This window comes from Halichoerus grypus, chromosome 13 (assembly GCF_964656455.1).
Source record: "Halichoerus grypus chromosome 13, mHalGry1.hap1.1, whole genome shotgun sequence".
Lineage (NCBI taxonomy): Eukaryota > Metazoa > Chordata > Mammalia > Carnivora > Phocidae > Halichoerus > Halichoerus grypus.
The window spans coordinates 7,566,625-7,578,769 of record NC_135724.1 but is presented as its reverse complement, the minus strand read 5'-3'; the positions used below and the strand labels follow the sequence as shown (position 1 = coordinate 7,578,769).

The 12,145-nt window shown below is 37.0% G+C and overlaps 1 protein-coding gene and 1 pseudogene across 8 annotated transcripts in view; one reads left to right on the top strand and one right to left on the bottom strand.

The window, feature by feature from the left end:
* The window catches only part of SOCS6 (suppressor of cytokine signaling 6), a 156,728-nt gene that overhangs the window by 40,570 nt on the left and 104,013 nt on the right, over window positions 1-12,145 (top strand). The window lies entirely within an intron of this gene.
* On the bottom strand, window positions 10,795-11,262 carry LOC118540288 (small ribosomal subunit protein uS8 pseudogene; annotated as a pseudogene).

Below are 12,145 nucleotides of genomic sequence, written 5' to 3'. Positions count from 1 at the left end.
AGATTCCATTTTCAGCTGAGATTTTTCATCCAGGTCCATTTCTATTGTCTGTTTTTTCCATATTGCATGATTTGGGGTCCTTTGGCCCTGTTTTTGTTGTTTCTTTGTTGTTGTTTTTAAGCATTTCTGATAATTTTTTGATTGGATGATGAACATCATAGATGAAACATTTTAAGAACTCTGAACTGTTACTATCTTCCTCTGAAGAGGGCAAATTTTCTTCTGGAAGTCAGCTAGAAAATTGGCATATTGTCTTGATTTTTTTGAAACTTGATTGCGAGCATTGTTAAGTCTGGTCTGTTTAAGCTTGTCTCCTTAGTTTTATGACATAGCTACTGCTCCTCGGCCACTCTAGGATCTCAACTTCAAGCTTAAATGTTTACCAAGATCACTCCCTCTTGAACTCCAACCTGTTTCCCCAGTAACTGTTAGCTGCTAAAGGCTCTGTGTGGCTCTTTAGCCATCCTGTTGCTGTTTTTTTTCCCCAGAGTTCTTTGTTTTCTTCTTCTTTCTTCTTTCTCCTTTCTTCTTCTTCTTCTTCTTTTTCTTCTTCTTCTTCTTCTTCTTCTTCTTCTTCTTCTTCCTTCTTCCTTCTTCCTTCTTCTTCCTTTCTTCTTCTTTTTCTTCTTTCCTTTCTTCTTTCTTCTTCTTCTTCTTCTTCTTTCTTCTTCTTCTTCCTTCTTCCTTCTTCCTTCTTCCTTCTTCCTTCTTTCTTCTTTCTTCTTCTTCCCTTACACTGTCCGTGAAAACTATGACTTGGGGGGAATTTGTATGAAGATCTTTAGGCTTTTTCTCTGTGATTCTCTTCTTTCTTTGGTTTTGCCCCTCAAGTCCAAAATGCTTTGACAGCTCCAAATACTGACTGTTGCCTCTTTATCTGGTTAAGACTGCCATTCAGCTTGGACACTTTTCCTATGTGCTGCCTTTTGAAAAATGTGCTTAGGGAAAGTGACAGGGTAAATGACCTCCTGTGTTCTCCTGCTTTGAGCATTGTAATCTGTCAAACTTGGTTGTTCTCCAGTGCCTTCTTCATGTTTTCCTGTAGTTGTTTTTGATGAGATAGTTAATCAGATATGAAATGGTTTGTCATGGCCAGAACTGGAGGTCACTCTCTGACATACTACATGTTTATTTGTTTACATGTTTGTTGTCTGTCTATTCTGTTTCCCCCCACCCCATCCCTCCTACTAGAATATAAACTCTATGAGGACAGGCATTTTGTCCAATATCCCCTGATCCAGAATGAATCCAATACGTAGAAGTTACATAATAAATATTTACTGTATTCAACAATCATGGAACTCGACCTAACAGAGAAATAGCAGCCAAATAAAATTCAGGGTGAACAAATGGTAGTCACTTTATAAAATGTAAATTTTTTAAAAAGGTTTTACTTATTTATTTGTCACAGAGAGAGAGATCACAAGCAGGGGGAGCAGCAGAGGGAGAGGGAGAAGCAGGCTCTCCACTGAGCAGGGAGCCCAATGTGGGGCTCAATCCCAGGACTCTGGGGTCATGACCTAAGCCGACAGCAGATGCTTAACTGACTGAGCCACCCAGGCGCCCCTAAAATGTAAATTTTATTATGCTTTGTATATCCTCAATAAACACAGTAAAACTTGCCTCAAATAAAATTAAGTCTTCTGGGGGGAGCTGAAACTAGCCATTACATTCTGTAATGAGGCTGACTCTGAGACACAGGGCCTGATCCTGATAAGAAAATCTGTCTTAGCTTGGGCTGCTATAACCAAATACCATAGACTGGGTGGCTTAAACAACAGGCATTTATTTCTCACAGTTCTGGAGACTAACAGTTCAAAATCATGGTGCCAGCAGGATCCATGTCTGGTAAGGCCTCTCTTGTTGGGTTGCTCACAGCACCTTCTTGCTATGTCCTCACATGGCCTTTCTTCCATATGTGCAGGTAGAGAGGAAGCCAAGTTATTTGGGGTCTTTTAAGGACACTAATCCCATCATGGGAGCCCCACCCTCATGACCTCATCTAAATCTATTTACCTCCCCAAATTCTCACCTCCAAATACTATCACATTGGGTAAGGTTAGGGTTTCAACATACGAGTTTTAGGGGGACACAGACATTCAGTCCATAAGAGTTGGGGTGGCTCAGATCCCCTTTGGTAGCTGGGAGACCCATTTCTCCGGCTTTTTAACTCAAAGTCTCTTGCCCCATTTGTGTAGCCCCAGACTCCTCTCTCCATGGGACCCTCACTTTCTTTGGGTGTTGTGTGCTTAAGCTGAATATAGTATCCAGAAAAGACTATATGCTTATAGAGCCGTTTAAAGACACCTCTCAATGTGAGCTCTAAATTACTGTGTTCCTGTGTTTACTAATTCACCTTCACTAACTGTATGGTACAGTTCAGTGTTAATGAATTCATTGATTCATTCATTCATTCATTCACTCAAAGTATTTATCGAGCTCCTATTATGTGCCAGGACTGTGAAAGTAATGGTAAGGGAGATGAGTGTCAAGGAAAGATAGGGTTTGGCAAGACCTAACTTGATTTTGTTGGGGGCAGTGGTTATCAGGAAGGAGAATGTCATTTACTCCATCTTTAAAGAAGGAATGCCCTTACTTTCCCAAACTATAGATTCTAATTTTGTGGCTTGGTGGATGGGTCTCAGGAACTCTAACCTGGAAGTTTGTGGTGTCCTGGGCATCAACTTTATTCTCTCAAGCTTTTCCATGAGGTGGGGAACCTAGTGGCTGGCAGCCCTGGGGTCACATTGTTAGAGTTGTGTCATCAGCAGAAAACTGGAATTTCTTTCCACTAAGGTCCAGCAGAGAGATCCTAGCCAAGACTCCAAATTGCTTAAACTGGATCACATGTTCATGCTTCACTGTGGCCAGAATGATGGGTCATACGGTTACTCCTGTGGTCAGGAAACAGGAGTCTGTTCCGAGAATTGCTCCCTCCTTACTCAGAGTGGGGAAGGTGGTATCTGAACGTTTCAGTCTAGGTAGATATGTTCATGAATAAAGAAAATCTAATAAAATAAAAACATTTAAATATGTATAAAAATGTAGGTACTTTACCCCTAATGGTTTCATATTAAATATGACCACTTTATATGAGACATATTTAAATATTGTGGTATGTTTCATATTCTTTTTTTCTGAGGTAATAGAGTAAGGATACCTACTTACAGGCATAATTAGTTTTTTTTTTTTTTTGGTATAGAATAGTGAAATTATCTGGCTTGTCAAGGAATAAAGTACCTGGAATGTAGAGATGTGAGACAATATACCAGTGTTGACTATTTCTTGGAAAATTATGTGAAAACATTTGAAATCTTTTGTCATGTGATTTAAAAAAAAAAAAAACTCTATTGATTCATTAATGGCTGAAAAATGTACTGATTTGAAGTTTCCTTTCTGTGCTCATTCTGAGAGAGCTCACCTCCAGTCAGAAATTGTTGTTATAACTCCAACTACCATTTATTAACTTTGTAAATCTGTTGATTATATTACTCAGTGTACATGAGTTTGATAGAGATAAAAGAAAATGTAAAAATCATGTCAAAATAAAGTCTTTTCTAATTGTTTGGGCCAAGGGAGTGAGAAGAAAAGGGAACACACTTATTGGGAATTCTTAATTTAAAAATTCAATGATTTTTAAGGAGCATAAAGATGAGGAACAGACAGAGGGGAGATTATCTTAACTTTGTTACTGTTTTTACGTTAAAATTTTAATAAATATTGTCTAAATTAAAACATTTAAAAATTCAAAAGTATTTTGGGGCGCCTGGGTGGCTCAGTCGTTAAGCATCTGCCTTCGGCTCAGGTCCTGGGATCAAGCCCCGCATCAGGCTCCCCGCTCAGTGGGAGACCTGCTTCTCCCTCTCCCACTTCCCCTGCTTGTGTTCCCTCTCTTGCTGTGTCTCTCTCTGTCAAATAAATAAATAAAATCTTTAAAAAAAATAAAAATAAGAATAAAAAATAAATATTCAAAAGTATTTTAATTAAGAACAACTCTGATTAACAATCTTTAAATAGCTAGCAATTTTCAGATATATGAATTGCAGAATAGATACAAGATTCCCTAGGCATAAAATTTCCTATAGCATCTGCATTGCCCATTTTCATTGTTTTCCTAAAAAATTGTCTGCAGTGGTATAAAGATTTTGCTGTGCCCAGAATTAACTCTATAGAACAATATCAGGTATTGCTTGTACCTTTTGACCCATTCATGGAAATAAAGAAAAGTATTTGTCTTACCGCATTATTTAAACAAGCAACTTTTATAATAACAATTTTAAGAACTTAGTATTGCCTAATGGGCAGAACTTCAGTTTTTTTCTCCTTTAGTTAAATGTTTAGTTGTAATGATATTTCTCGCGGGCATATGACCCTACAATGGTATTTTGGTTGTTTAAAAATTATAGACAAACCCAATCCATAACCAAGAGAACTTTTTCCCCTTTCATTGTCAGCAGATGAATCCACTCTGGATGGAAAACATCCTGTAGTTAATTTGCTTTTACTGTGCTCTGGTGGCCTCCCTCCCAGAAGTCTTTCAACCCCAACCCAGCCTTTATTTTTATTCCAGAGATAGCATTTTTACTAATTCTGTTTGCACTTGTGCATGATCTTCCAGTATCTAACAAAAGTCCCTTTTCAAAAACAAGAATTGATTTTTTGGGGGTAGAGATTCAATACCAAAATATGTCCTCCAGTCTTAGCATATGAATAGATTAAAGCTAAAAGGAAATTTAAGTTGCTGAAATTATTCCATTAAAGGTTAAAATGCACAACCCCTTTTTCCTTCCTTTGGTACAGCACTGCTCTTCCTTATGGATCTCCAAATGAAACCATTGTAATGAAAAAAAAATATGGCAAAGCATGAGGCAAAAATATACATCAGTACTTTGCTGTGACCTTGGGGCTCTTGATAAAACGTGCTTGCACATCCTTAAATAATTTACAAAATGAGTTTTTTCATTGCTTTGATCATTTTCTGAGCTGGCCTCTCAATTTACCCAGGCAATGGCCTCATTTTCATGAGAGAACACCTCTTCAGGAAGCAACAAGATTGTGAAATCAAACTTTGATCTGCATCCTTTGATTATGGGACAAATATAAACGTAATTCACTTACTAGAAACCATGTAATTTTAGGAGTCTTCAGCTGGGAAGTAGAGCCAAGGCATGGACTACAGAAGTTGATATTTATACTTTGAGGTCTCACTCAAATACTGGCTGCTTATTTCCCCAGCAATGATATTTGATGGTTGGTTTTGAATGCTTTAAAAAGCGATTTAGTTTCCTTTTTTTCTTTTCTTTCTTTTTTTTTTCCTACTACTTCTGAGGAAGCAGTTTTTCACTGTTTAGAATTTAAAGACAATTGGTGGAATCCAGAAATTCAGCAAATGCCAAATAGAAAGGGAAATCTGAACTTTAGTTTTTAGAACAATTTGGACCAGATCTTGATTTTTTTTTTTCCTTTCTGCTTTCTATACAGAAATTCCTGCACATTTACATTTTGTCTGATATGGCTTTTCAAGCTGTCTACATTTGCTATGTGATAGGGAGATCCATTGTGAATTCTGCATTTAGCTAATTAATACGAGTTGTTGTTCAGAGGCATGAAAGTGTTCATCTAAGTTCATTAAACATGTAACATTGACCAACTACTAAATTGCTAACCTTCATCATTAATTGATAGAATCTGGATTTTAACCTTGTTAACTGTTTTAGTTGAAAGGATTTCTCAATAGAACTGGGTGATAAGGCTGTAACAGGGTGGGAATATATTTCTATTGTTCTCAGAGGAAGTTAAAATGCAAGAGGTCTAAATGTACAAATAATTTAAAACTCTTAGTAAAACTCTGGGTAAAAGAAATAAATGTACTTATTTTTTTCAATTTTCATTTCCATGTTAGTTTTAGGGTAAAAATTCAATTTTAATATCATAATGTTTGTTTCCATTCAGAACTTGTGGTAGAAATGAATATGCTTGGACCCTGAGGTTGAATATATATTAAGATAATCTGTTTGAGTTTTACTATGAATTTTTCAATTGCATTTCTCACCAACTTACAGCTTAGTAACTTTTATTTTTTATTTAAGTAGATTACAGGATAAAGTTCTGGAGCACATTTGCTAATAGCCTAGGTCTTTCATGATACTGAGTCAGATATATGCTTATAGCTCTCATTTTAGCAATTAATCATAGACTGCTTAACTGTTCACTGTAAAACTCTCTGGTTTCCACAAGCCTGGAAAATAAGATTATAGCATTGCCATAATATCCAGTGTCTAGGACTTGATTACTTTCTTTAAAACTTGACTAAAATTAATAATAATTTTCATTAGTAGAAACATAGGCCAAAATTGTTCATGATAAATGTGATTAGAAAATCATTGAAGTCTTTCTTTTTTCTCTTGTCTTGAATCTTTAAAACTCATGAGTCTTTTAAAAACATTTATAATTTATATATTTCTTAAATTCTTCATATCTTGCAAAGGGGACCATATAAATTTCTGATATAAATTTTAAAAGGAAAAATAAATGAAAATTGTCATTATTGGTGATTTTATTTGAGTATTCTTGACTCTAGAGAAATTTAGGTTATTGAGCAACAGAATCACAAAGAGGCCATTGAACCACTTTTATAGGGTAGAAGGAGGATGTGATACAGTAGAAAGAAATAACTTTTCTAAAGCTTTTTGTTTCTGGTCTTGAGGGATGGTAAGTGAAAAAGAAGGAAAGAGTGAGACAACCAGTATTTTTTGTCTCTCTACCCCTTAGGTACCCCTCTTCCAGTAAGAGTTAATGCTTTAGAACAGCAGTGTTCAAATTGGTTAAGTATATGAAAGGCTAGAGGTTAAGTACATGAAAACTATTCTAAAATATGCAAGCATAGGTAGATTAAAGGAACCATTTCTTAGATCCTCAAATATCATCTGCTCTTTTCTAAAAATGATGTGCCTGAGAACATACTTGTGGTGGAGATGTCATTCTGGTTAATTACCCCTTCACAATTGACCTTCTCTGTTATTCCATTGCTATAAGATACCATACAGGCCACTCCCCACACCATCCTCACTCAAATCTTGACATCATTTTAGAGTTGGGGGAGGAAGATTTCCAACCCAGCATACTATACAAAGCCTAAACATTAAGCAAATGTGAGGGTAGAATAAAAAAAGATTTTAAGACATGCAAACTAAAAAAAAAAAAAAAAATCATGCACCTTTTCTCAGAGAGTTACTGGAGCATGTGCTCCAGCAAAAAGAGGGAGTAGACCAAGAGACAGGTGATTCTCAACATAGGAGAAATGAAAAGGCAATCCTGGAAGTGATACTAACAGAATATTTCCAGTTCAATAGCTATAATAGATTGGACAGCAATCAATCCAAGTTCCAGTGAAAGGGAATAAGGCCAGGGAGGAATGTTTTCAAGCAAGGAGAACAATTGATAGATTTCTTGCTGCGTTCAAATGTATTGAGAAATGATTTCCAATTCTGATGAAAACTTCCAAGATGATCAATACATAGAAAATTAAGTGACTGAAAGAAAGGTAACAAATAGTCATTGCAATTATGCAGGAAATAAATAAACATAGCATAACATATTTTCAGTTATAAAAATATTTACTTTGCTTAGGGACACCTGGGTGGCTCAGTTGGTTAAGTGTCTGCCTTCGGCTTAGGTCATGATCTTGGGGTCCTGGGATCGAGCCCCACGTTGGGCTCCCTGCTCAGCAGAGAGTCTGCCCTCCCTCTGAATCTCCCCAGGCTTGTGTTCTCTCTCTCTCAAATAAATAAATAAAATCTTTAAAAAATTTTACTTGCTTATAATAATGTAAACAGGGGGTAATGATTTAACCAAAAATTGTGGTAAAACTCTTTTTTTGAAGGGGAGAATGAGAGAAGGAGGAATATGTATGTGTGTGTGAATGTGTGGGCACATAAAAGAGTTAAATCATTATCTTAATGTTAAGGCTTAAATTAAAAAAGAAAATCCAGAAATCGTGCTATACACTGGTAATATAACAAAAAAAGACTTTGAAATTGGATGGAGAGTAGTGATTGTGGTAGGCAGAACCTCCCAAAGATGCTCCTGTCCTGATCTCCAGAAAACATGACTATGTTAAGTAGCATGGCAAAAGGGACTTTGCAGATGTGATTTAATTAAGGATTTTGAGATTGGGAGATTATCCTGGATTATTTAAGTGAATCCAATCACATGAACGTTTGAGGTCAGAGAGGAGAGAGAGAGATGTGACCACAGGAGTGGTCATGACCCTAGGAACATGGGTGGCCTCTAAGAGTCAGGAACAACCCTCATCAAAGAAACAGGGACCTCAGTTCTACAAACTGAAGGACTAAATGTTGCCAACTACCTGAAAAAAAAGGAAACAGATTCTCCCCTAGAGCCTCCAGAAAGGAAGTGCCCTGTGGAAATTAAGATAATAGCTTAGCAAGGCCTGTGCCAGACTCTGACCTACAGATCTGTAATATAATAAATATCTGTTGTTTGAAGCCACTGAATTTGTGGTATGTGTTATAGAAGCCAATAGAAAACTAATACAGTGAGCAAGAGATTTTTTTTTTCAGCTTTGTAGAACATTTTACTTTTTAAGTGAATAAATCTGTTTTAAATATGTAACATTTTTAAAGCTTTAGTAAAATAAGAGTTGGTATTTTCTTAATGTAATTAAAAACATAACTAAGCCACAGTTAGCCTCTGTCTGGCTCTGTTTCCATTAGGCATGTTATATATGAATTCTGGTGGCTTATGCAGTTCCTGAAATTGGAGAAGGGCCCCTGATTTTCAGTCCATTTTGGATGTTCCCAGTGGTCTAAGCCCATGTCTATGTAGTTGTGGTGGTTTCAAATAGTGGCTGTTAAGTTGTTGGCACTAGTCAGAGCTGGGGGTATGTGCCCTTTGCTTTTATCTGGGCTGGCTTGTGATGGTTTTTACCAGTCAATAGTAGAAGTGACATGAGGTGACATGTGGGCTTAGATTATAAAAGACCATGCTGCTTTTGCCTTATTCACTCCTGGAGTCCTGAACCATCAGGTACAATGTCTGGTTACACTGACATCACATGCTGGGAGGTCACGCGTGGTGCTGTACTTAATACACCTAGCTATACTTGTTCTTCAGCCATCCTTGTCCAGGTATGTGTGCATGAGTCTTCATGCACATGAAGCCATCCTGGGACCCTCCAGGCCAGCCCATCTGCCAACTGAATACCAGAGTCATTTTTGTCAAACCCACGTGGAACAGAAGAATCACCTAGCTGATCCCCACTCACATTCCAGACCCACAGAAGCGTGCAATATAGTAAAATGATTTTTGTCTTAAGTCAACAACAATTTAAAGTTTGGGGATAGTTTATTATGTAATAATAGATGACTGTAAAATATTTTATTAGAAGGCAACTTCTAATGGTAGCTTCCACACCCTCAACATTATATTTGGTCTTGCAGATCCTGGTTGAAACTCCAAAACCCATGGCACTTGGTTCCTAACTGAGGGCCAAGGACCCTGCCCACAACCAAGTCCTATAGAAGCCCCCAAGCCTTAATTTATGGAATCAAATAGTCTTTCCAAGAAGGGTCACCTTCTTCTATTACTCTCCAAGCAAAACTCATTTTCCTGAATGCATCTCACAAAACAAAGTTAGCCTTATTTCTAGTCAGGGAAACCCAGAACTCAAGGACTTTAAGACCAACTATCTTGCTTAAAAAAGAAACAGGGAAAATTTCTCATGTTTCCATGGCAAGAGAAACACCATCACCAATAATCAACCAGCTCTCCACCTTCATAAAATAAGATGTCTAGGGTTAGAATTAGGGTTAGGTGGTGGGGAGAGGATGTTTAAATTTTACCAATTAAAAAAAAATTATTGGTTACTTATTGCACTGTAGCCAGAGAATGTTTTACATTGTGTAATTTTTAGAATCTATTGAGATGTTCTTAATGTCTTAAGATATGTTCAATTCTTTAACTCTTCCAAATGTTTATATTAAATAAATATATATTGAATATATTTTTAAAAATATGTTAATTATATTATTGAATTCTTCCAATAATAATAAATAATTATATAGTATTTACTCAGGGTGAGGCATTGCCCTAGAAACTTCAGATAAATTAACTCTTCATCCATTTACTTTTTTTTTTTTAAGGTTTTTATTCATTTACTTGACAGAGAGAGAGAGAGAGAGCAAGAAGGGGGAGCTGCAGGCAGAGGGAGAGGGAGAAGCAGGCTCCCTGCAGAGCAGGGAACCCTACGTGGGGCTTGATCCCAGTACTCTGGGACTATGACCCAAGCCAAAGGCAGACACTTAACCAACTGAGCCACCCAGGCGCCCCCATCCATTTACTTTTAATCTGTATGTATCTTTATATTTAAAGTGGGTTTCTTGTAGACAACATATAGTTAGGTTTTGTTTTTGATCTACTCTGACAATGTTTTTTATTTTTTTATTTTTTAAATATTTATTTATTTATTTGACAGAGAGAGAGAAACAGTGAGAGAGGGAACACAAGCAGGGGGAGTGGGAGAGGGAGAAGCAGGCTTCCTGCTGAGCAGGGAGCCCGATGCGGGGCTCAATCCCAGGACCCTGGGATCATGACCTGAGCTGAAGGCAGACGCTTAACCATCTGAGCCACCCAGGCGCCCCGACAATCTGTTTTTTAATTGGTGTTTTTAGACCATTGACATTCAAAGTGATTATTGATATTAGTTGGATTAATATCTACCATATTATTGTTTTCTATTTGTTATCCCTTTTTTATACCTATTTTTGTCCTCCATTCTTTTTTTTTTTTCCATTGAGGCATTTTATTTGCACGTATGTATTACATCCCTAGAAAAAGAATCCCAGGATTTTCCCTCCTGTGTTTTCGTCTTGCTTCTTCATGGTCCATGATGCCAGCTGAGGTTTTCAGTACAATGAAACCAAACTGGCAGGATGGGAGCAGGTTATTCTGCCATTTTTCTAGATCTTTCAGTTGTACATCAAATCTGGGGCTGATCACTCCACACTTGTTTAACCTGCTTGTGAGGTTCACAACAATTTTCCCTGCTCTGTGATCATCAATGATTTCAAATTCACCAATGTAACCGTGCTTCATCATCACAGTGAGAAACCAGACGATGACTTTGGAGCACGGCCTAATAAGAACCTGGTGTTTGCCTCTCTTTTCAGCATTGTTAATGCTCTTGAGAGCATCTGCCAGGACACTCATGCACACCATTATGGCCGCACGGAAAGATGGTGGAAAGAGTGTCTTCCATTCTTTTTTCTGTCTTCTGTGGTTATGGTTGAGCATTTTCCATAATTCCATTTTCTCTTCATTCTTAACACATCAGTTGTGCTTTTACTTTTATTTTTATTATTTTTACTTTTTTTTAGCGGTTTCCCTAGAGTTTGCCATGTACTCTTACAACTAACCCAAGTCCGCCTTTAAATAACCCTGAATTGCTTATTGCTTCCTGGGCAGTGTGAGTGCCTTATGCAACAAAATAATCCTAATCCTCCCTCTTATCCCTTGAATCATCACTGCCGTGCATTTCAGTTATAGGTAAGCACCTACAGGCGTATGTATGGACACAAGGTATAGACATGAGCTCACATAGTCGAATACATTGTTGCTGTTCTTTTGAACAAACTTTTATCTGTTAGGTCAATTAGGGAAAATTTTTATTTTACCCTCACTTATTCCCTCTTTGATGCTCTTCCTTTCTTTAATAGATCTGAGTTTCTGACCTACATCATTTTCCTTCTCTCTAAAGAACTTCTTTTAACATTTCTTGCAAGGCTGATCTGCTGGCAACAAATTCCCTCAGTTTTTGTTTGTCTGAGAAAGTCTTTATTTGTTCTTTACTTTTGAAGGATAATTTCTCAAGGTACAGAATTCTAGTTTGGTGGTTTTTTTTCTTTCAACACTTTAAATATTTCATTTCACTCTCTTCTTGCTTGCATGATTTCTGAGGGCAAGATGGATGTGGTTTTTATCTTTGTTCCTCTGTAGGTAATGTGTTTTTTCCTCTAATTTCTTTCAGGCTTTTTTTTTTTTTTTTAATTTGTGATTTTCTGTCATCTGAAAACGATATATGAAATGTAGTTTTTTGGGCATTTATCCTGCTTGGCGTTCTCTCAGC